The 25280-nt window shown below is 35.0% G+C and overlaps 9 non-coding genes across 9 annotated transcripts; all 9 read right to left on the minus strand.

Annotated features, from left to right (window-relative positions):
* Positions 1–965: 965 nt before the first annotated feature.
* TRNAG-UCC (transfer RNA glycine (anticodon UCC)) lies at positions 966–1037 on the minus strand. Its single transcript has one exon. It is a non-coding gene; the product is annotated as a tRNA-Gly (tRNA).
* Positions 1038–2913: 1876 nt separating this feature from the next.
* Positions 2914–2985, minus strand: TRNAG-UCC (transfer RNA glycine (anticodon UCC)). The gene has a single exon. It is a non-coding gene; the product is annotated as a tRNA-Gly (tRNA).
* Positions 2986–6287: 3302 nt separating this feature from the next.
* TRNAG-UCC (transfer RNA glycine (anticodon UCC)) lies at positions 6288–6359 on the minus strand. The gene has a single exon. It is a non-coding gene; the product is annotated as a tRNA-Gly (tRNA).
* A 1876-nt stretch (positions 6360–8235) lies between these two features.
* TRNAG-UCC (transfer RNA glycine (anticodon UCC)) lies at positions 8236–8307 on the minus strand. The gene has a single exon. It is a non-coding gene; the product is annotated as a tRNA-Gly (tRNA).
* A 4602-nt stretch (positions 8308–12909) lies between these two features.
* Positions 12910–12981, minus strand: TRNAG-UCC (transfer RNA glycine (anticodon UCC)). Its single transcript has one exon. It is a non-coding gene; the product is annotated as a tRNA-Gly (tRNA).
* Positions 12982–14929: 1948 nt separating this feature from the next.
* TRNAG-UCC (transfer RNA glycine (anticodon UCC)) lies at positions 14930–15001 on the minus strand. The gene has a single exon. It is a non-coding gene; the product is annotated as a tRNA-Gly (tRNA).
* Positions 15002–16949: 1948 nt separating this feature from the next.
* Positions 16950–17021, minus strand: TRNAG-UCC (transfer RNA glycine (anticodon UCC)). The gene has a single exon. It is a non-coding gene; the product is annotated as a tRNA-Gly (tRNA).
* A 5449-nt stretch (positions 17022–22470) lies between these two features.
* Positions 22471–22542, minus strand: TRNAG-UCC (transfer RNA glycine (anticodon UCC)). Its single transcript has one exon. It is a non-coding gene; the product is annotated as a tRNA-Gly (tRNA).
* A 1366-nt stretch (positions 22543–23908) lies between these two features.
* On the minus strand, positions 23909–23980 carry TRNAG-UCC (transfer RNA glycine (anticodon UCC)). Its single transcript has one exon. It is a non-coding gene; the product is annotated as a tRNA-Gly (tRNA).
* Positions 23981–25280: the final 1300 nt, after the last annotated feature.

The following is a 25280-nucleotide window of genomic DNA, read 5'->3' on the forward strand; positions in this document are numbered from 1 at the left end:
CTCTGAATGACAAAGCCATGACTCTGTCCATATCCCATAAGTGCTACACATACCAACAAAGCTTCCCATTTGTTGAAAGGGCATTTCTTGGTCAGTGTATTCCTGATTTCTTCAAAACAAGAAACATTCTCTAAGGAGCTTATGATCTTAAAAAATGAAAAGAATACACAAGAAAAATCATGCGTTGGCCAGTGCTACACATACCAACAAAGCTTCCCGTTTTTTGAAAGGGCATTTCTTGGTCAGTGTATTCCTAATTCCTTCAAAACAAGAAAAATTCTCAAAGGAGCTTATGCTCACCACTATACCACCAACGCTTCCTGGTTTTCAAAAGGGCATTTGTTAGTCAAATCTGTAAGCCACAACACCTGATTGTATGATTTCAATGCTCTACACTGTTAATCCATTAATTGACTGCAATGCACTTCTTTTGATGATGGAAAATATTAATACAATGCACAAATTAGGTTAAAAATGCAAATGAATAAATAAACATGATGTACACTGAAGTCCACTTTTTGGCACTTTTGGAAAAGAGAATTTGAATCAAATGTTAAAGCAGATAATAGGAAAATATATTTAATAGCTTAATTTACATAAGACTATTCAGAGCTGGATATTTTTAAGATGCCATAAATCTAGTATTCTCTGAATGACAAAGCCATGACTCTGTCCATATCCCATAAGTGCTACACATACCAACAAAGCTTCCCATTTGTTGAAAGGGCATTTCTTGGTCAGTGTATTCCTGATTTCTTCAAAACAAGAAACATTCTCTAAGGAGCTTATGATCTTAAAAAATGAAGAGAATACACAAGAAAAATCATGCGTTGGCCAGTGCTACACATACCAACAAAGCTTCCCGTTTTTTGAAAGGGCATTTCTAGGTCAGTGTATTCCTAATTCCTTCAAAACAAGAATAATTCTCTAAGGAGTTTATGATCTTAAAAATTGAATACAAACTATGCGTTGGCCGGGAATCGAACCCGGGTCAACTGCTTGGAAGGCAGCTATGCTCACCACTATACCACCAATGCTTCCCGGTATTCAAAAGGGCATTTGTTAGTCAAATCTGTAAGCCACAACACCTGATTGTATGATTTCAATGCTCTACACTGTTAATCCATTAATTGACTGCAATGCACTTCTTTTGATGATGGAAAATATTAATACAATGCACAAATTAGGTTCAAAATGCAAATGAATAAATAAACATGATGTACACTGAAGTCCACTTTTTGGCACTTTTGGAAAAGAGAATTTGAATCAAATGTTAAAGCAGATAATAGGAAAATATATTTAATAGCCTAATTTACATAAGACTATTCAGAGTTGGATATTTTTCAGATGCCTTAAATCTAGTATTCTGTGAATGACAAAGCCAAGACTCTGTCCATACCCCATAAGTGCTACACATACCGAGAAAGCTTCCCATTTGTTGAAAGGGCATTTCTTGGTCAGTGTATTCCTGATTTCATCAAAACAAGAAACATTCTCTAAGGAGCTTATGATCTTAAAAAATGAAAAGAATACACAAGAAAAATCATGCGTTGGCCAGTGCTACACATACCAACAAAGCTTCCCGTTTTTTGAAAGGGCATTTCTTGGTCAGTGTATTCCTAATTCCTTCAAAACAAAAAAAATTCTCAAAGGAGCTTATGCTCACCACTATACCACCAACGCTTCCCGGTTTTCAAAAGGGCATTTGTTAGTCAAATCTGTAAGCCACAACACCTGATTGTATGATATCAATGCTCTACACTGTTAATCCATTAATTGACTGCAATGCACTTCTTTTGATGATGGAAAATATTAATACAATGCACAAATTAGGTTAAAAATGCAAATGAATGCATAAACATGATGTACACTGAAGTCCACTTTTTGGCACTTTTGGAAAAGAGAATTTGAATCACATGCTAAAGCAGATAATAGGAAAATATATTTAATAGCCTAATTTACATAAGACTATTCAGAGCTGGATATTTTTAAGATGCCATAAATCTAGTATTCTCTGAATGACAAAGCCATGACTCTGTCCATATCCCATAAGTGCTACACATACCAACAAAGCTTCCCATTTGTTGAAAGGGCATTTCTTGGTCAGTGTATTCCTGATTTCTTCAAAACAAGAAACATTCTCTAAGGAGCTTATGATCTTAAAAAATGAAAAGAATACACAAGAAAAATCATGCGTTGGCCAGTGCTACACATACCAACAAAGCTTCCCATTTTTTGAAAGGGCATTTCTTGGTCAGTGTATTCCTAATTCCTTCAAAACAAGAAAAATTCTCAAAGGAGCTTATGCTCACCACTATACCACCAACGCTTCCTGGTTTTCAAAAGGGCATTTGTTAGTCAAATCTGTAAGCCACAACACCTGATTGTATGATTTCAATGCTCTACACTGTTAATCCATTAATTGACTGCAATGCACTTCTTTTGATGATGGAAAATATTAATACAATGCACAAATTAGGTTAAAAATGCAAATGAATGCATAAACATGATGTACACTGAAGTCCACTTTTTGGCACTTTTGGAAAAGAGAATTTGAATCAAATGTTAAAGCAGATAATAGGAAAATATATTTAATAGCCTAATTTACATAAGACTATTCAAAGTTGGATATTTTTAAGATGCCTTAAATCTAGTATTCTGTGAATGACAAAGCCAAGACTCTGTCCATACCCCATAAGTGCTACACATACCAAAAAACATTCTCTAAGGAGCTTATGATCTTAAAAAATGAAAAGAATACACAAGAAAAATCATGCGTTGGCAAGTGCTACACATACCAACAAAGCTTCCCGTTTTTTGAAAGGGCATTTCTAGGTCAGTGTATTCCTAATTCCTTCAAAACAAGAATAATTCTCTAAGGAGTTTATGATCTTAAAAATTGAATACAAACTATGCGTTGGCCGGGAATCGAACCCGGGTCAACTGCTTGGAAGGCAGCTATGCTCACCACTATACCACCAACGCTTCCTGGTTTTCAAAAGGGCATTTGTTAGTCAAATCTGTAAGCCACAACACCTGATTGTATGATTTCAATGCTCTACACTGTTAATCCATTAATTGACTGCAATGCACTTCTTTTGATGATGGAAAATATTAATACAATGCACAAATTAGGTTAAAAATGCAAATGAATAAATAAACATGATGTACACTGAAGTCCACTTTTTGGCACTTTTGGAAAAGAGAATTTGAATCACATGCTAAAGCAGATAATAGGAAAATATATTTAATAGCCTAATTTACATAAGACTATTCAGAGCTGGACATTTTTAAGATGCCATAAATCTAGTATTCTCTGAATGACAAAGCCATGACTCTGTCCATATCCCATAAGTGCTACACATACCAACAAAGCGTCCCATTTGTTGAAAGGGCATTTCTTGGTCAGTGTATTCCTGATTTCTTCAAAACAAGAAACATTCTCTAAGGAGCTTATGATCTTAAAAAATGAAAAGAATACACAAGAAAAATCATGCGTTGGCCAGTGCTACACATACCAACAAAGCTTCCCGTTTTTAGAAAGGGCATTTCTTGGTCAGTGTATTCCGAATTCCTTCAAAACAAGAATAATTCTCTAAGGAGTTTATGATCTTAAAAATTGAACACAAACTATGCGTTGGCTGGGAATCGAACCCGGGTCATGCTTGGAAGGCAGCTATGCTCACCACTATACCACCAATGCTTCCCGGTTTTCAAAAGGGCATTTGTTAGTCAAATCTGTAAGCCACAACGCCTGATTGTATGATTTCAATGCTCTACACTGTTAATCCATTAATTGACTGCAATGCACTTCTTTTGATGATGATAAATATTAATACAATGCACAAATTAGGTTCAAAATGCAAATGAATAAATAAACATGATGTACACTGAAGTCCACTTTTTGGCACTTTTGGAAAAGAGAATTTGAATCAAATGTTAAAGCAGATAATAGGAAAATATATTTAATAGCCTAATTTACATAAGACTATTCAGAGTTGGATATTTTTCAGATGCCTTAAATCTAGTATTCTGTGAATGACAAAGCCAAGACTCTGTCCATACCCCATAAGTGCTACACATACCGAGAAAGCTTCCCATTTGTTGAAAGGGCATTTTTTGGTCAGTGTATTCCTGATTTCATCAAAACAAGAAACATTCTCTAAGGAGCTTATGATCTTAAAAAATGAAAAGAATACACAAGAAAAATCATGCGTTGGCCAGTGCTACACATACCAACAAAGCTTCCCGTTTTTTGAAAGGGCATTTCTTGGTCAGTGTATTCCTAATTCCTTCAAAACAAAAAAAATTCTCAAAGGAGCTTATGCTCACCACTATACCACCAACGCTTCCCGGTTTTCAAAAGGGCATTTGTTAGTCAAATCTGTAAGCCACAACACCTGATTGTATGATATCAATGCTCTACACTGTTAATCCATTAATTGACTGCAATGCACTTCTTTTGATGATGGAAAATATTAATACAATGCACAAATTAGGTTAAAAATGCAAATGAATAAATAAACATGATGTACACTGAAGTCCACTTTTTGGCACTTTTGGAAAAGAGAATTTGTATCACATGCTAAAGCAGATAATAGGAAAATATATTTAATAGCCTAATTTACATAAGACTATTCAGAGCTGGATATTTTTAAGATGCCATAAATCTAGTATTCTCTGAATGACAAAGCCATGACTCTGTCCATATCCCATAAGTGCTACACATACCAACAAAGCTTCCCATTTGTTGAAAGGGCATTTCTTGGTCAGTGTATTCCTGATTTCTTCAAAACAAGAAACATTCTCTAAGGAGCTTATGATCTTAAAAAATGAAAAGAATACACAAGAAAAATCATGCGTTGGCCAGTGCTACACATACCAACAAAGCTTCCCGTTTTTTGAAAGGGCATTTCTTGGTCAGTGTATTCCTAATTCCTTCAAAACAAAAAAATTCTCAAAGGAGCTTATGCTCACCACTATACCACCAACGCTTCCCGGTTTTCAAAAGGGCATTTATAGTCAAATCTGTAAGCCACAACACCTGATTGTATGATATCAATGCTCTACACTGTTAATCCATTAATTGACTGCAATGCACTTCTTTTGATGATGGAAAATATTAATACAATGCACAAATTAGGTTAAAAATGCAAATGAATGCATAAACATGATGTACACTGAAGTCCACTTTTTGGCACTTTTGGAAAAGAGAATTTGTATCACATGCTAAAGCAGATAATAGGAAAATATATTTAATAGCCTAATTTACATAAGACTATTCAGAGCTGGATATTTTTAAGATGCCATAAATCTAGTATTCTCTGAATGACAAAGCCATGACTCTGTCCATATCCCATAAGTGCTACACATACCAACAAAGCTTCCCATTTGTTGAAAGGGCATTTCTTGGTCAGTGTATTCCTGATTTCTTCAAAACAAGAAACATTCTCTAAGGAGCTTATGATCTTAAAAAATGAAAAGAATACACAAGAAAAATCATGCGTTGGCCAGTGCTACACATACCAACAAAGCTTCCCGTTTTTTGAAAGGGCATTTCTTGGTCAGTGTATTCCTAATTCCTTCAAAACAAGAAAAATTCTCAAAGGAGCTTATGCTCACCACTATACCACCAACGCTTCCTGGTTTTCAAAAGGGCATTTGTTAGTCAAATCTGTAAGCCACAACACCTGATTGTATGATTTCAATGCTCTACACTGTTAATCCATTAATTGACTGCAATGCACTTCTTTTGATGATGGAAAATATTAATACAATGCACAAATTAGGTTAAAAATGCAAATGAATAAATAAACATGATGTACACTGAAGTCCACTTTTTGGCACTTTTGGAAAAGAGAATTTGAATCAAATGTTAAAGCAGATAATAGGAAAATATATTTAATAGCTTAATTTACATAAGACTATTCAGAGCTGGATATTTTTAAGATGCCATAAATCTAGTATTCTCTGAATGACAAAGCCATGACTCTGTCCATATCCCATAAGTGCTACACATACCAACAAAGCTTCCCATTTGTTGAAAGGGCATTTCTTGGTCAGTGTATTCCTGATTTCTTCAAAACAAGAAACATTCTCTAAGGAGCTTATGATCTTAAAAAATGAAGAGAATACACAAGAAAAATCATGCGTTGGCCAGTGCTACACATACCAACAAAGCTTCCCGTTTTTTGAAAGGGCATTTCTAGGTCAGTGTATTCCTAATTCCTTCAAAACAAGAATAATTCTCTAAGGAGTTTATGATCTTAAAAATTGAATACAAACTATGCGTTGGCCGGGAATCGAACCCGGGTCAACTGCTTGGAAGGCAGCTATGCTCACCACTATACCACCAATGCTTCCCGGTATTCAAAAGGGCATTTGTTAGTCAAATCTGTAAGCCACAACACCTGATTGTATGATTTCAATGCTCTACACTGTTAATCCATTAATTGACTGCAATGCACTTCTTTTGATGATGGAAAATATTAATACAATGCACAAATTAGGTTCAAAATGCAAATGAATAAATAAACATGATGTACACTGAAGTCCACTTTTTGGCACTTTTGGAAAAGAGAATTTGAATCAAATGTTAAAGCAGATAATAGGAAAATATATTTAATAGCCTAATTTACATAAGACTATTCAGAGTTGGATATTTTTCAGATGCCTTAAATCTAGTATTCTGTGAATGACAAAGCCAAGACTCTGTCCATACCCCATAAGTGCTACACATACCGAGAAAGCTTCCCATTTGTTGAAAGGGCATTTCTTGGTCAGTGTATTCCTGATTTCATCAAAACAAGAAACATTCTCTAAGGAGCTTATGATCTTAAAAAATGAAAAGAATACACAAGAAAAATCATGCGTTGGCCAGTGCTACACATACCAACAAAGCTTCCCGTTTTTTGAAAGGGCATTTCTTGGTCAGTGTATTCCTAATTCCTTCAAAACAAAAAAAATTCTCAAAGGAGCTTATGCTCACCACTATACCACCAACGCTTCCCGGTTTTCAAAAGGGCATTTGTTAGTCAAATCTGTAAGCCACAACACCTGATTGTATGATATCAATGCTCTACACTGTTAATCCATTAATTGACTGCAATGCACTTCTTTTGATGATGGAAAATATTAATACAATGCACAAATTAGGTTAAAAATGCAAATGAATGCATAAACATGATGTACACTGAAGTCCACTTTTTGGCACTTTTGGAAAAGAGAATTTGAATCACATGCTAAAGCAGATAATAGGAAAATATATTTAATAGCCTAATTTACATAAGACTATTCAGAGCTGGATATTTTTAAGATGCCATAAATCTAGTATTCTCTGAATGACAAAGCCATGACTCTGTCCATATCCCATAAGTGCTACACATACCAACAAAGCTTCCCATTTGTTGAAAGGGCATTTCTTGGTCAGTGTATTCCTGATTTCTTCAAAACAAGAAACATTCTCTAAGGAGCTTATGATCTTAAAAAATGAAAAGAATACACAAGAAAAATCATGCGTTGGCCAGTGCTACACATACCAACAAAGCTTCCCATTTTTTGAAAGGGCATTTCTTGGTCAGTGTATTCCTAATTCCTTCAAAACAAGAAAAATTCTCAAAGGAGCTTATGCTCACCACTATACCACCAACGCTTCCTGGTTTTCAAAAGGGCATTTGTTAGTCAAATCTGTAAGCCACAACACCTGATTGTATGATTTCAATGCTCTACACTGTTAATCCATTAATTGACTGCAATGCACTTCTTTTGATGATGGAAAATATTAATACAATGCACAAATTAGGTTAAAAATGCAAATGAATGCATAAACATGATGTACACTGAAGTCCACTTTTTGGCACTTTTGGAAAAGAGAATTTGAATCAAATGTTAAAGCAGATAATAGGAAAATATATTTAATAGCCTAATTTACATAAGACTATTCAAAGTTGGATATTTTTAAGATGCCTTAAATCTAGTATTCTGTGAATGACAAAGCCAAGACTCTGTCCATACCCCATAAGTGCTACACATACCAAAAAACATTCTCTAAGGAGCTTATGATCTTAAAAAATGAAAAGAATACACAAGAAAAATCATGCGTTGGCAAGTGCTACACATACCAACAAAGCTTCCCGTTTTTTGAAAGGGCATTTCTAGGTCAGTGTATTCCTAATTCCTTCAAAACAAGAATAATTCTCTAAGGAGTTTATGATCTTAAAAATTGAATACAAACTATGCGTTGGCCGGGAATCGAACCCGGGTCAACTGCTTGGAAGGCAGCTATGCTCACCACTATACCACCAACGCTTCCTGGTTTTCAAAAGGGCATTTGTTAGTCAAATCTGTAAGCCACAACACCTGATTGTATGATTTCAATGCTCTACACTGTTAATCCATTAATTGACTGCAATGCACTTCTTTTGATGATGGAAAATATTAATACAATGCACAAATTAGGTTAAAAATGCAAATGAATAAATAAACATGATGTACACTGAAGTCCACTTTTTGGCACTTTTGGAAAAGAGAATTTGAATCACATGCTAAAGCAGATAATAGGAAAATATATTTAATAGCCTAATTTACATAAGACTATTCAGAGCTGGACATTTTTAAGATGCCATAAATCTAGTATTCTCTGAATGACAAAGCCATGACTCTGTCCATATCCCATAAGTGCTACACATACCAACAAAGCGTCCCATTTGTTGAAAGGGCATTTCTTGGTCAGTGTATTCCTGATTTCTTCAAAACAAGAAACATTCTCTAAGGAGCTTATGATCTTAAAAAATGAAAAGAATACACAAGAAAAATCATGCGTTGGCCAGTGCTACACATACCAACAAAGCTTCCCGTTTTTAGAAAGGGCATTTCTTGGTCAGTGTATTCCGAATTCCTTCAAAACAAGAATAATTCTCTAAGGAGTTTATGATCTTAAAAATTGAACACAAACTATGCGTTGGCTGGGAATCGAACCCGGGTCATGCTTGGAAGGCAGCTATGCTCACCACTATACCACCAATGCTTCCCGGTTTTCAAAAGGGCATTTGTTAGTCAAATCTGTAAGCCACAACGCCTGATTGTATGATTTCAATGCTCTACACTGTTAATCCATTAATTGACTGCAATGCACTTCTTTTGATGATGATAAATATTAATACAATGCACAAATTAGGTTCAAAATGCAAATGAATAAATAAACATGATGTACACTGAAGTCCACTTTTTGGCACTTTTGGAAAAGAGAATTTGAATCAAATGTTAAAGCAGATAATAGGAAAATATATTTAATAGCCTAATTTACATAAGACTATTCAGAGTTGGATATTTTTCAGATGCCTTAAATCTAGTATTCTGTGAATGACAAAGCCAAGACTCTGTCCATACCCCATAAGTGCTACACATACCGAGAAAGCTTCCCATTTGTTGAAAGGGCATTTTTTGGTCAGTGTATTCCTGATTTCATCAAAACAAGAAACATTCTCTAAGGAGCTTATGATCTTAAAAAATGAAAAGAATACACAAGAAAAATCATGCGTTGGCCAGTGCTACACATACCAACAAAGCTTCCCGTTTTTTGAAAGGGCATTTCTTGGTCAGTGTATTCCTAATTCCTTCAAAACAAAAAAAATTCTCAAAGGAGCTTATGCTCACCACTATACCACCAACGCTTCCCGGTTTTCAAAAGGGCATTTGTTAGTCAAATCTGTAAGCCACAACACCTGATTGTATGATATCAATGCTCTACACTGTTAATCCATTAATTGACTGCAATGCACTTCTTTTGATGATGGAAAATATTAATACAATGCACAAATTAGGTTAAAAATGCAAATGAATAAATAAACATGATGTACACTGAAGTCCACTTTTTGGCACTTTTGGAAAAGAGAATTTGAATCACATGCTAAAGCAGATAATAGGAAAATATATTTAATAGCCTAATTTACATAAGACTATTCAGAGCTGGACATTTTTAAGATGCCATAAATCTAGTATTCTCTGAATGACAAAGCCATGACTCTGTCCATATCCCATAAGTGCTACACATACCAACAAAGCGTCCCATTTGTTGAAAGGGCATTTCTTGGTCAGTGTATTCCTGATTTCTTCAAAACAAGAAACATTCTCTAAGGAGCTTATGATCTTAAAAAATGAAAAGAATACACAAGAAAAATCATGCGTTGGCCAGTGCTACACATACCAACAAAGCTTCCCGTTTTTAGAAAGGGCATTTCTTGGTCAGTGTATTCCGAATTCCTTCAAAACAAGAATAATTCTCTAAGGAGTTTATGATCTTAAAAATTGAACACAAACTATGCGTTGGCTGGGAATCGAACCCGGGTCATGCTTGGAAGGCAGCTATGCTCACCACTATACCACCAATGCTTCCCGGTTTTCAAAAGGGCATTTGTTAGTCAAATCTGTAAGCCACAACGCCTGATTGTATGATTTCAATGCTCTACACTGTTAATCCATTAATTGACTGCAATGCACTTCTTTTGATGATGATAAATATTAATACAATGCACAAATTAGGTTCAAAATGCAAATGAATAAATAAACATGATGTACACTGAAGTCCACTTTTTGGCACTTTTGGAAAAGAGAATTTGAATCAAATGTTAAAGCAGATAATAGGAAAATATATTTAATAGCCTAATTTACATAAGACTATTCAGAGTTGGATATTTTTCAGATGCCTTAAATCTAGTATTCTGTGAATGACAAAGCCAAGACTCTGTCCATACCCCATAAGTGCTACACATACCGAGAAAGCTTCCCATTTGTTGAAAGGGCATTTTTTGGTCAGTGTATTCCTGATTTCATCAAAACAAGAAACATTCTCTAAGGAGCTTATGATCTTAAAAAATGAAAAGAATACACAAGAAAAATCATGCGTTGGCCAGTGCTACACATACCAACAAAGCTTCCCGTTTTTTGAAAGGGCATTTCTTGGTCAGTGTATTCCTAATTCCTTCAAAACAAAAAAAATTCTCAAAGGAGCTTATGCTCACCACTATACCACCAACGCTTCCCGGTTTTCAAAAGGGCATTTGTTAGTCAAATCTGTAAGCCACAACACCTGATTGTATGATATCAATGCTCTACACTGTTAATCCATTAATTGACTGCAATGCACTTCTTTTGATGATGGAAAATATTAATACAATGCACAAATTAGGTTAAAAATGCAAATGAATAAATAAACATGATGTACACTGAAGTCCACTTTTTGGCACTTTTGGAAAAGAGAATTTGTATCACATGCTAAAGCAGATAATAGGAAAATATATTTAATAGCCTAATTTACATAAGACTATTCAGAGCTGGATATTTTTAAGATGCCATAAATCTAGTATTCTCTGAATGACAAAGCCATGACTCTGTCCATATCCCATAAGTGCTACACATACCAACAAAGCTTCCCATTTGTTGAAAGGGCATTTCTTGGTCAGTGTATTCCTGATTTCTTCAAAACAAGAAACATTCTCTAAGGAGCTTATGATCTTAAAAAATGAAAAGAATACACAAGAAAAATCATGCGTTGGCCAGTGCTACACATACCAACAAAGCTTCCCGTTTTTTGAAAGGGCATTTCTTGGTCAGTGTATTCCTAATTCCTTCAAAACAAAAAAAATTCTCAAAGGAGCTTATGCTCACCACTATACCACCAACGCTTCCCGGTTTTCAAAAGGGCATTTATAGTCAAATCTGTAAGCCACAACACCTGATTGTATGATATCAATGCTCTACACTGTTAATCCATTAATTGACTGCAATGCACTTCTTTTGATGATGGAAAATATTAATACAATGCACAAATTAGGTTAAAAATGCAAATGAATGCATAAACATGATGTACACTGAAGTCCACTTTTTGGCACTTTTGGAAAAGAGAATTTGAATCACATGCTAAAGCAGATAATAGGAAAATATATTTAATAGCCTAATTTACATAAGACTATTCAGAGCTGGATATTTTTAAGATGCCATAAATCTAGTATTCTCTGAATGACAAAGCCATGACTCTGTCCATATCCCATAAGTGCTACACATACCAACAAAGCTTCCCATTTGTTGAAAGGGCATTTCTTGGTCAGTGTATTCCTGATTTCTTCAAAACAAGAAACATTCTCTAAGGAGCTTATGATCTTAAAAAATGAAAAGAATACACAAGAAAAATCATGCGTTGGCCAGTGCTACACATACCAACAAAGCTTCCCATTTTTTGAAAGGGCATTTCTTGGTCAGTGTATTCCTAATTCCTTCAAAACAAGAAAAATTCTCAAAGGAGCTTATGCTCACCACTATACCACCAACGCTTCCTGGTTTTCAAAAGGGCATTTGTTAGTCAAATCTGTAAGCCACAACACCTGATTGTATGATTTCAATGCTCTACACTGTTAATCCATTAATTGACTGCAATGCACTTCTTTTGATGATGGAAAATATTAATACAATGCACAAATTAGGTTAAAATGCAAATGAATGCATAAACATGATGTACACTGAAGTCCACTTTTTGGCACTTTTGGAAAAGAGAATTTGAATCAAATGTTAAAGCAGATAATAGGAAAATATATTTAATAGCCTAATTTACATAAGACTATTCAGAGTTGGATATTTTTAAGATGCCTTAAATCTAGTATTCTGTGAATGACAAAGCCAAGACTCTGTCCATACCCCATAAGTGCTACACATACCAAAAAACATTCTCTAAGGAGCTTATGATCTTAAAAAATGAAAAGAATACACAAGAAAAATCATGCGTTGGCAAGTGCTACACATACCAACAAAGCTTCCCGTTTTTTGAAAGGGCATTTCTAGGTCAGTGTATTCCTAATTCCTTCAAAACAAGAATAATTCTCTAAGGAGTTTATGATCTTAAAAATTGAATACAAACTATGCGTTGGCCGGGAATCGAACCCGGGTCAACTGCTTGGAAGGCAGCTATGCTCACCACTATACCACCAACGCTTCCTGGTTTTCAAAAGGGCATTTGTTAGTCAAATCTGTAAGCCACAACACCTGATTGTATGATTTCAATGCTCTACACTGTTAATCCATTAATTGACTGCAATGCACTTCTTTTGATGATGGAAAATATTAATACAATGCACAAATTAGGTTAAAAATGCAAATGAATAAATAAACATGATGTACACTGAAGTCCACTTTTTGGCACTTTTGGAAAAGAGAATTTGAATCACATGCTAAAGCAGATAATAGGAAAATATATTTAATAGCCTAATTTACATAAGACTATTCAGAGCTGGACATTTTTCAGATGCCATAAATCTAGTATTCTCTGAATGACAAAGCCATGACTCTGTCCATATCCCATAAGTGCTACACATACCAACAAAGCGTCCCATTTGTTGAAAGGGCATTTCTTGGTCAGTGTATTCCTGATTTCTTCAAAACAAGAAACATTCTCTAAGGAGCTTATGATCTTAAAAAATGAAAAGAATACACAAGAAAAATCATGCGTTGGCCAGTGCTACACATACCAACAAAGCTTCCCGTTTTTAGAAAGGGCATTTCTTGGTCAGTGTATTCCGAATTCCTTCAAAACAAGAATAATTCTCTAAGGAGTTTATGATCTTAAAAATTGAACACAAACTATGCGTTGGCCGGGAATCGAACCCGGGTCATGCTTGGAAGGCAGCTATGCTCACCACTATACCACCAATGCTTCCCGGTTTTCAAAAGGGCATTTGTTAGTCAAATCTGTAAGCCACAACGCCTGATTGTATGATTTCAATGCTCTACACTGTTAATCCATTAATTGACTGCAATGCACTTCTTTTGATGATGATAAATATTAATACAATGCACAAATTAGGTTCAAAATGCAAATGAATAAATAAACATGATGTACACTGAAGTCCACTTTTTGGCACTTTTGGAAAAGAGAATTTGAATCAAATGTTAAAGCAGATAATAGGAAAATATATTTAATAGCCTAATTTACATAAGACTATTCAGAGTTGGATATTTTTCAGATGCCTTAAATCTAGTATTCTGTGAATGACAAAGCCAAGACTCTGTCCATACCCCATAAGTGCTACACATACCGAGAAAGCTTCCCATTTGTTGAAAGGGCATTTCTTGGTCAGTGTATTCCTGATTTCTTCAAAACAAGAAACATTCTCTAAGGAGCTTATGATCTTAAAAAATGAAAAGAATACACAAGAAAAATCGTGCGTTGGCCAGTGCTACACATACCAACAAAGCTTCCCGTTTTTTGAAAGGGCATTTCTTGGTCAGTGTATTCCTAATTCCTTCAAAACAAAAAAAATTCTCAAAGGAGCTTATGCTCACCACTATACCACCAACGCTTCCCAGTTTTCAAAAGGGCATTTGTTAGTCAAATCTGTAAGCCACAACACCTGATTGTATGATTTCAATGCTCTACACTGTTAATCCATTAATTGACTGCAATGCACTTCTTTTGATGATGGAAAATATTAATACAATGCACAAATTAGGTTAAAAATGCAAATGAATACATAAACATGATGTACACTGAAGTCCACTTTTTGGCACTTTTGGAAAAGAGAATTTGAATCAAATGTTAAAGCAGATAATAGGAAAATATATTTAATAGCATAATTTACATAAGACTATTCAGAGTTGGATATTTTTAAGATGCCTTAAATCTAGTATTCTGTGAATGACAAAGCCAAGACTCTGTCCATACCCCATAAGTGCTACACATACCAAAAAACATTCTCTAAGGAGCTTATGATCTTAAAATATGAAAAGAATACACAAGAAAAATCATGCGTTGGCAAGTGCTACACATACCAACAAAGCTTCCCGTTTTTTGAAAGGGCATTTCTAGGTCAGTGTATTCCTAATTCCTTCAAAACAAGAATAATTCTCTAAGGAGTTTATGATCTTAAAAATTGAATACAAACTATGCGTTGGCCGGGAATCGAACCCGGGTCAACTGCTTGGAAAGCAGCTATGCTCACCACTATACCACCAACGCTTCCTGGTTTTCAACAGGGCATTTGTTAGTCAAATCTGTAAGCCACAACACCTGATTGTATGATTTCAATGCTCTACACTGTTAATCCATTAATTGACTGCAATGCACTTCTTTTGATTATGGAAAATATTAATACAATGCACAAATTAGGTTAAAAATGCAAATGAATAAATAAACATGATGTACACTGAAGTCCACTTTTTGGCACTTTTGGAAAAGAGAATTTGAATCACATGCTAAAGCAGATAATAGGAAAATATATTTAATAGCCTAATTTACATAAGACTATTCAGAGCTGGACATTTTTAAGATGCCATAAATCTAGTATTCTCTGAATGACAAAGCCATGACTCTGTCCATATCCCATAAGTGCTACACATACCAACAAAGCGTCCCATTTGTTGAAAGGGCATTTCTTGGTCAGTGTATTCCTGATTTCTTCAAAACAAGAAACATTCTCTAAGGAGCTTATGCTCTTAAAAAATGAAAAGAATACACAAGAAAAATCATGCGTTGGCCAGTGCTACACATACCAACAAAGCTTCCCGTTTTTAGAAAGGGCATTTCTTGGTCAGTGTATTCCGAATTCCTTCAAAACAAGAATAATTCTCTAAGGAGTTTATGATCTTAAAAATTGAACACAAACTATGCGTTGGCCGGGAATCGAACCCGGGTCATGCTTGGAAGGCAGCTATGCTCACCACTATACCACCAATGCTTCCCGGTTTTCAAAAGGGCATTTGTTAGTCAAATCTGTAAGCCACAACGCCTGATTGTATGATTTCAATGCTCTACACTGTTAATCCATTAATTGACTGCAATGCACTTCTTTTGATGATGATAAATATTAATACAATGCACAAATTAGGTTCAAAATGCAAATGAATAAATAAACATGATGTACACTGAAGTCCACTTTTTGGCACTTTTGGAAAAGAGAATTTGAATCAAATGTTAAAGCAGATAATAGGAAAATATATTTAATAGCCTAATTTACATAAGACTATTCAGAGTTGGATATTTTTCAGATGCCTTAAATCTAGTATTCTGTGAATGACAAAGCCAAGACTCTGTCCATACCCCATAAGTGCTACACATACCGAGAAAGCTTCCCATTTGTTGAAAGGGCATTTCTTGGTCAGTGTATTCCTGATTTCATCAAAACAAGAAACATTCTCTAAGGAGCTTATGATCTTAAAAAATGAAAAGAATACACAAGAAAAATCATGCGTTGGCCAGTGCTACACATACCAACAAAGCTTCCCATTTTTTGAAAGGGCATTTCTTGGTCAGTGTATTCCTAATTCCTTCAAAACAAAAAAAATTCTCAAAGGAGCTTATGCTCAACACTATACCACCAACGCTTCCCGGTTTTCAAAAGGGCATTTGTTAGTCAAATCTGTAAGCCACAACACCTGATTGTATGATATCAATGCTCTACACTGTTAATCCATTAATTGACTGCAATGCACTTCTTTTGATGATGGAAAATATTAATACAATGCACAAATTAGGTTAAAAATGCAAATGAATACATAAACATGATGTACACTGAAGTCCACTTTTTGGCACTTTTGGAAAAGAGAATTTGAATCAAATGTTAAAGCAGATAATAGGAAAATATATTTAATAGCATAATTTACATAAGACTATTCAGAGTTGGATATTTTTAAGATGCCTTAAATCTAGTATTCTGTGAATGACAAAGCCAAGACTCTGTCCATACCCCATAAGTGCTACACATACCAAAAAACATTCTCTAAGGAGCTTATGATCTTAAAAAATGAAAAGAATACACAAGAAAAATCATGCGTTGGCAAGTGCTACACATACCAACAAAGCTTCCCGTTTTTTGAAAGGGCATTTCTAGGTCAGTGTATTCCTAATTCCTTCAAAACAAGAATAATTCTCTAAGGAGTTTATGATCTTAAAAATTGAATACAAACTATGCGTTGGCCGGGAATCGAACCCGGGTCAACTGCTTGGAAAGCAGCTATGCTCACCACTATACCACCAACGCTTCCTGGTTTTCAGAAGGGCATTTGTTAGTCAAATCTGTAAGCCACAACACCTGATTGTATGATTTCAATGCTCTACACTGTTAATCCATTAATTGACTGCAATGCACTTCTTTTGATTATGGAAAATATTAATACAATGCACAAATTAGGTTAAAAATGCAAATGAATAAATAAACATGATGTACACTGAAGTCCACTTTTTGGCACTTTTGGAAAAGAGAATTTGAATCACATGCTAAAGCAGATAATAGGAAAATATATTTAATAGCCTAATTTACATAAGACTATTCAGAGCTGGACATTTTTAAGATGCCATAAATCTAGTATTCTCTGAATGACAAAGCCATGACTCTGTCCATATCCCATAAGTGCTACACATACCAACAAAGCGTCCCATTTGTTGAAAGGGCATTTCTTGGTCAGTGTATTCCTGATTTCTTCAAAACAAGAAACATTCTCTAAGGAGCTTATGCTCTTAAAAAATGAAAAGAATACACAAGAAAAATCATGCGTTGGCCAGTGCTACACATACCAACAAAGCTTCCCGTTTTTAGAAAGGGCATTTCTTGGTCAGTGTATTCCGAATTCCTTCAAAACAAGAATAATTCTCTAAGGAGTTTATGATCTTAAAAATTGAACACAAACTATGCGTTGGCCGGGAATCGAACCCGGGTCATGCTTGGAAGGCAGCTATGCTCACCACTATACCACCAATGCTTCCCGGTTTTCAAAAGGGCATTTGTTAGTCAAATCTGTAAGCCACAACGCCTGATTGTATGATTTCAATGCTCTACACTGTTAATCCATTAATTGACTGCAATGCACTTCTTTTGATGATGATAAATATTAATACAATGCACAAATTAGGTTCAAAATGCAAATGAATAAATAAACATGATGTACACTGAAGTCCACTTTTTGGCACTTTTGGAAAAGAGAATTTGAATCAAATGTTAAAGCAGATAATAGGAAAATATATTTAATAGCCTAATTTACATAAGACTATTCAGAGTTGGATATTTTTCAGATGCCTTAAATCTAGTATTCTGTGAATGACAAAGCCAAGACTCTGTCCATACCCCATAAGTGCTACACATACCGAGAAAGCTTCCCATTTGTTGAAAGGGCATTTCTTGGTCAGTGTATTCCTGATTTCATCAAAACAAGAAACATTCTCTAAGGAGCTTATGATCTTAAAAAATGAAAAGAATACACAAGAAAAATCATGCGTTGGCCAGTGCTACACATACCAACAAAGCTTCCCGTTTTTTGAAAGGGCATTTCTTGGTCAGTGTATTCCTAATTCCTTCAAAACAAAAAAAATTCTCAAAGGAGCTTATGCTCACCACTATACCACCAACGCTTCCCGGTTTTCAAAAGGGCATTTGTTAGTCAAATCTGTAAGCCACAACACCTGATTGTATGATATCAATGCTCTACACTGTTAATCCATTAATTTACTGCAATGCACTTCTTTTGATGATGGAAAATATTAATACAATGCACAAATTAGGTTAAAAATGCAAATGAATAAATAAACATGATGTACACTGAAGTCCACTTTTTGGCACTTTTGGAAAAGAGAATTTGTATCACATGCTAAAGCAGATAATAGGAAAATATATTTAATAGCCTAATTTACATAAGACTATTCAGAGCTGGATATTTTTAAGATGCCATAAATCTAGTATTCTCTGAATGACAAAGCCATGACTCTGTCCATATCCCATAAGTGCTACACATACCAACAAAGCTTCCCATTTGTTGAAAGGGCATTTCTTGGTCAGTGTATTCCTGATTTCTTCAAAACAAGAAACATTCTCTAAGGAGCTTATGATCTTAAAAAATGAAAAGAATACACAAGAAAAATCATGCGTTGGCCAGTGCTACACATACCAACAAAGCTTCCCGTTTTTTGAAAGGGCATTTCTTGGTCAGTGTATTCCTAATTCCTTCAAAACAAGAAAAATTCTCAAAGGAGCTTATGCTCACCACTATACCACCAACGCTTCCTGGTTTTCAAAAGGGCATTTGTTAGTCAAATCTGTAAGCCACAACACCTGATTGTATGATTTCAATGCTCTACACTGTTAATCCATTAATTGACTGCAATGCACTTCTTTTGATGATGGAAAATATTAATACAATGCACAAATTAGGTTAAAAATGCAAATGAATAAATAAACATGATGTACACTGAAGTCCACTTTTTGGCACTTTTGGAAAAGAGAATTTGAATCAAATGTTAAAGCAGATAATAGGAAAATATATTTAATAGCCTAATTTACATAAGACTATTCAGAGCTGGATATTTTTAAGATGCCATAAATCTAGTATTCTCTGAATGACAAAGCCATGACTCTGTCCATATCCCATAAGTGCTACACATACCAACAAAGCTTCCCATTTGTTGAAAGGGCATTTCTTGGTCAGTGTATTCCTGATTTCTTCAAAACAAGAAACATTCTCTAAGGAGCTTATGATCTTAAAAAATGAAAAGAATCCACAAGAAAAATCATGCGTTGGCCAGTGCTACACATACCAACAAAGCTTCCCGTTTTTTGAAAGGGCATTTCTAGGTCAGTGTATTCCTAATTCCTTCAAAACAAGAATAATTCTCTAAGGAGTTTATGATCTTAAAAATTGAACACAAACTATGCGTTGGCCGGGAATCGAACCCGGGTCAACTGCTTGGAAGGCATCTATGCTCACCACTATACCACCAACGCTTCCCGGTATTCAAAAGGGCATTTGTTAGTCAAATCTGTAAGCCACAACACCTGATTGTATGATTTCAATGCTCTACACTGTTAATCCATTAATTGACTGCAATGCACTTCTTTTGATGATGGAAAATATTAATACAATGCACAAATTAGGTTAAAAATGCAAATGAATAAATAAACATGATGTACACTGAAGTCCACTTTTTGGCACTTTTGGAAAAGAGAATTTGAATCAAATGTTAAAGCAGATAATAGGAAAATATATTTAATAGCCTAATTTACATAAGACTATTCAGAGTTGGATATTTTTAAGATGACTTAAGTCTAGTATTCTGTGAATGACAAAGCCAAGACTCTGTCCATACCCCATAAGTGCTACACATACCAAGAAAGCTTCCCATTTGTTGAAAGGGCATTTCTTGTTCAGTGTATTCCTGATTTCTTCAAAACAAGAAACATTCTCTAAGGAGCTTATGATCTTAAAAAATGAAAAGAATACACAAGAAAAATCATGCGTTGGCCAGTGCTACACATACCAACAAAGCTTACCGTTTTTTGAAAGGGCATTTCTAGGTCAGTGTATTCCTAATTCCTACAAAACAAGAACAATTCTCTAAGGAGTTTATGATCTTAAAAATTGAATACAAACTATGCGTTGGCCGGGAATCGAACCCGGGTCATGCTTGGAAGGCAGCTATGCTCACCACTATACCACCAATGCTTCCCGGTTTTCAAAAGGGCATTTGTTAGTCAAATCTGTAAGCCACAACGCCTGATTGTATGATTTCAATGCTCTACACTGTTAATCCATTAATTGACTGCAATGCACTTCTTTTGATGATGATAAATATTAATACAATGCACAAATTAGGTTAAAAATGCAAATGAATAAATAAACATGATGTACACTGAAGTCCACTTTTTGGCACTTTTGGAAAAGAGAATTTGAATCACATGCTAAAGCAGATAATAGGAAAATATATTTAATAGCCTAATTTACATAAGACTATTCAGAGCTGGATATTTTTAAGATGTCATAAATCTAGTAGTCTCTGAATGACAAAGCCATGACTCTGTCCATATCCCATAAGTGCTACACATACCAACAAAGCTTCCCATTTGCTGAAAGGGCATTTCTTGGTCAGTGTATTCCTGATTTCTTCAAAACAAGAAACATTCTCTAAGGAGCTTATGATCTTAAAAAATGAAAAGAATACACAAGAAAAATCATGCGTTGGCCAGTGCTACACATACCAACAAAGCTTCCCGTTTTTTGAAAGGGCATTTCTTGGTCAGAGTATTCCTAATTCCTTCAAAACAAGAATAATTCTCTAAGGAGTTTATGATCTTAAAAATTGAATACAAACTATGCGTTGGCCGGGAATCGAACCCGGGTCAACTGCTTGCTCACCACTATACCACCAACGCTTCCCGGTATTCAAAAGGGCATTTGTTAGTCAAATCTGTAAGCCACAACACCTGATTGTATGATTTCAATGCTCTACACTGTTAATCCATTAATTGACTGCAATGCACTTCTTTTGATGATGATAAATATTAATACAATGCACAAATTAGGTTAAAAATGCAAATGAATAAATAAACATGATGTACACTGAAGTCCACTTTTTGGCACTTTTGGAAAAGAGAATTTGAATCACATGCTAAAGCAGATAATAGGAAAATATATTTAATAGCCTAATTTACATAAGACTATTCAGAGTTGGATATTTTTCAGATGCCTTAAATCTAGTATTCTGTGAATGACAAAGCCAAGACTCTGTCCATACCCCATAAGTGCTACACATACCGAGAAAGCTTCCCATTTGTTGAAAGGGCATTTCTTGGTCAGTGTATTCCTGATTTCATCAAAACAAGAAACATTCTCTAAGGAGCTTATGATCTTAAAAAATGAAAAGAATACACAAGAAAAATCATGCGTTGGCCAGTGCTACACATACCAACAAAGCTTCCCGTTTTTTGAAAGGGCATTTCTTGGTCAGTGTATTCCTAATTCCTTCAAAACAAAAAAAATTCTCAAAGGAGCTTATGCTCACCACTATACCACCAACGCTTCCCGGTTTTCAAAAGGGCATTTGTTAGTCAAATCTGTAAGCCACAACATCTGATTGTATGATTTCAATGCTCTACACTGTTAATCCATTAATTGACTGCAATGCACTTCTTTTGATGATGGAAAATATTAATACAATGCACAAATTAGTTTAAAAATGCAAATGAATAAATAAACATGATGTACACTGAAGTCCACTTTTTGGCACTTTTGGAAAAGAGAATTTGAATCAAATGTTAAAGCAGATAATAGGAAAATATATTTAATAGCCTAATTTACATAAGACTATTCAGAGTTGGATATTTTTCAGATGCCTTAAATCTAGTATTCTGTGAATGACAAAGCCAAGACTCTGTCCATACCCCATAAGTGCTACACATACCGAGAAAGCTTCCCATTTGTTGAAAGGGCATTTCTTGGTCAGTGTATTCCTGATTTCATCAAAACAAGAAACATTCTCTAAGGAGCTTATGATCTTAAAAAATTAAAAGAATACACAAGAAAAATCATGTGTTGGCCAGTGCTACACATACCAACAATGCTTCCCGTTTTTTGAAAGGGCATTTCCAGGTCAGTGTATTCCTAATTCCTTCAAAACAAGAATAATTCTCTAAGGAGTTTATGATCTTAAAAATTGAATACAAACTATGCATTGGCCGGGAATCGAACCCGGGTCAACTGCTTGGAAGGCAGTTATGCTCACCACTATACCACCAACGCTTCCTGGTTTTCAAAAGGGCATTTGTTAGTCAAATCTGTAAGCCACAACACCTGATTGTATGATTTCAATGCTCTACACTGTTAATCCATTAATTGACTGCAATGCACTTCTTTTGATGATGGAAAATATTAATACAATGCACAAATTAGGTTAAAAATGCAAATGAATAAATAAACATGATGTACACTGAAGTCCACTTTTTGGCACTTTTGGAAAAGAGAATTTGAATCACATGCGAAAGCAGATAATAGGAAAATATATTTAATAGCCTAATTTACATAAGACTATTCAGAGCTGGACATTATTAAGATGCCATAAATCTAGTATTCTCTGAATGACAAAGCCATGACTCTGTCCATATCCCATAAGTGCTACACATACCAATAAAGCGTCCCATTTGTTGAAAGGGCATTTCTTGGTCAGTGTATTCCTGATTTCTTCAAAACAAGAAACATTCTCTAAGGAGCTTATGATCTTAAAAAATGAAAAGAATACACAAGAAAAATCATGCGTTGGCCAGTGCTACACATACCAACAAAGCTTCCCGTTTTTAGAAAGGGCATTTCTTGGTCAGTGTATTCCGAATTCCTTCAAAACAAGAATAATTCTCTAAGGAGTTTATGATCTTAAAAATTGAATACAAACTATGCGTTGGCCGGGAATCGAACCCGGGTCATGCTTGGAAGGCAGCTATGCTCACCACTATACCACCAATGCTTCCCGGTTTTCAAAAGGGCATTTGTTAGTCAAATCTGTAAGCCACAACGCCTGATTGTATGATTTCAATGCTCTACACTGTTAATCCATTAATTGACTGCAATGCACTTCTTTTGATGATGGAAAATATTAATACAATGCACAAATTAGGTTAAAAATGCAAATGAATAAATAAACATGATGTACACTGAAGTCCACTTTTTGGCACTTTTTGAAAAGAGAATTTGAATCAAATGTTAAAGCAGATAATAGGAAAATATATTTAATAGCCTAATTTACATAAGACTATTCAGAGTTGGATATTTTTAAGATGACTTAAGTCTAGTATTCTGTGAATGACAAAGCCAAGACTCTGTCCATACCCCATAAGTGCTACACATACCAAGAAAGCTTCCCATTTGTTGAAAGGGCATTTCTTGTTCAGTGTTTTCCTGATTTCTTCAAAACAAGAAACATTCTCTAAGGAGCTTATGATCTTAAAAAATGAAAAGAATACACAAGAAAAATCATGCATTGGCCAGTGCTACACATACCAACAAAGCTTACCGTTTTTTGAAAGGGCATTTCTAGGTCAGTGTATTCCTAATTCCTTCAAAACAAGAACAATTCTCTAAGGAGTTTATGATCTTAAAAATTGAATACAAACTATGCGTTGGCCGGGAATCGAACCCGGGTCAACTGCTTGGAAGGCAGCTATGCTCACCACTATACCACCAACACTTCCTGGTTTTCAAAAGGGCATTTGTTAGTCAAATCTGTAAGCCACAACACCTGATTGTATGATTTCAATGCTCTACACTGTTAATCCATTAATTGACTGCAATGCACTTCTTTTGATGATGGAAAATATTAATACAATGCACAAATTAGGTTAAAAATGCAAATGAATAAATAAACATGATGTACACTGAAGTCCACTTTTTGGCACTTTTGGAAAAGAGAATTTGAATCACATGCTAAAGCAGATAATAGGAAAATATATTTTATAGCCTAATTTACATAAGACTATTCAGAGCTGGACATTTTTAAGATGCCATAAATCTAGTATTCTCTGAATGACAAAGCCATGACTCTGTCCATATCCCATAAGTGCTACACATACCAACAAAGCGTCCCATTTGTTGAAAGGGCATTTCTTGGTCAGTGTATTCCTGATTTCTTCAAAACAAGAAACATTCTCTAAGGAGCTTATGATCTTAAAAAATGAAAAGAATACACAAGAAAAATCAGGCGTTGGCCAGTGCTACACATACCAACAAAGCTTCCTGTTTTTAGAAAGGGCATTTCTTGGTCAGTGTATTCCGAATTCCTTCAAAACAAGAATAATTCTCTAAGGAGTTTATGATCTTAAAAATTGAATACAAACTATGCATTGGCCGGGAATCGAACCCGGGTCATGCTTGGAAGGCAGCTATGCTCACCACTATACCACCAATGCTTCCCGGTTTTCAAAAGGGCATTTGTTAGTCAAATCTGTAAGCCACAACGCCTGATTGTATGATTTCAATGCTCTACACTGTTAATCCATTAATTGACTGCAATGCACTTCTTTTGATGATGATAAATATTAATACAATGCACAAATTAGGTTAAAAATGCAAATGAATAAATAAACATGATGTACACTGAAGTCCACTTTTTGGCACTTTTGGAAAAGAGAATTTGAATCACATGCTAAAGCAGATAATAGGAAAATATATTTAATAGCCTAATTTACATAAGACTATTCAGAGCTGGATATTTTTAAGATGTCATAAATCTAGTAGTCTCTGAATGACAAAGCCATGACTCTGTCCATATCCCATAAGTGCTACACATACCAACAAAGCTTCCCATTTGCTGAAAGGGCATTTCTTGGTCAGTGTATTCCTGATTTCTTCAAAACAAGAAACATTCTCTAAGGAGCTTATGATCTTAAAAAATGAAAAGAATACACAAGAAAAATCATGCGTTGGCCAGTGCTACACATACCAACAAAGCTTCCCGTTTTTTGAAAGTGCATTTCTTGGTCAGAGTATTC

This window comes from Taudactylus pleione, unplaced genomic scaffold (genome assembly GCF_031769625.1).
Source record: "Taudactylus pleione unplaced genomic scaffold, aTauple2 ptg000050l, whole genome shotgun sequence".
NCBI lineage: Eukaryota > Metazoa > Chordata > Amphibia > Anura > Myobatrachidae > Taudactylus > Taudactylus pleione.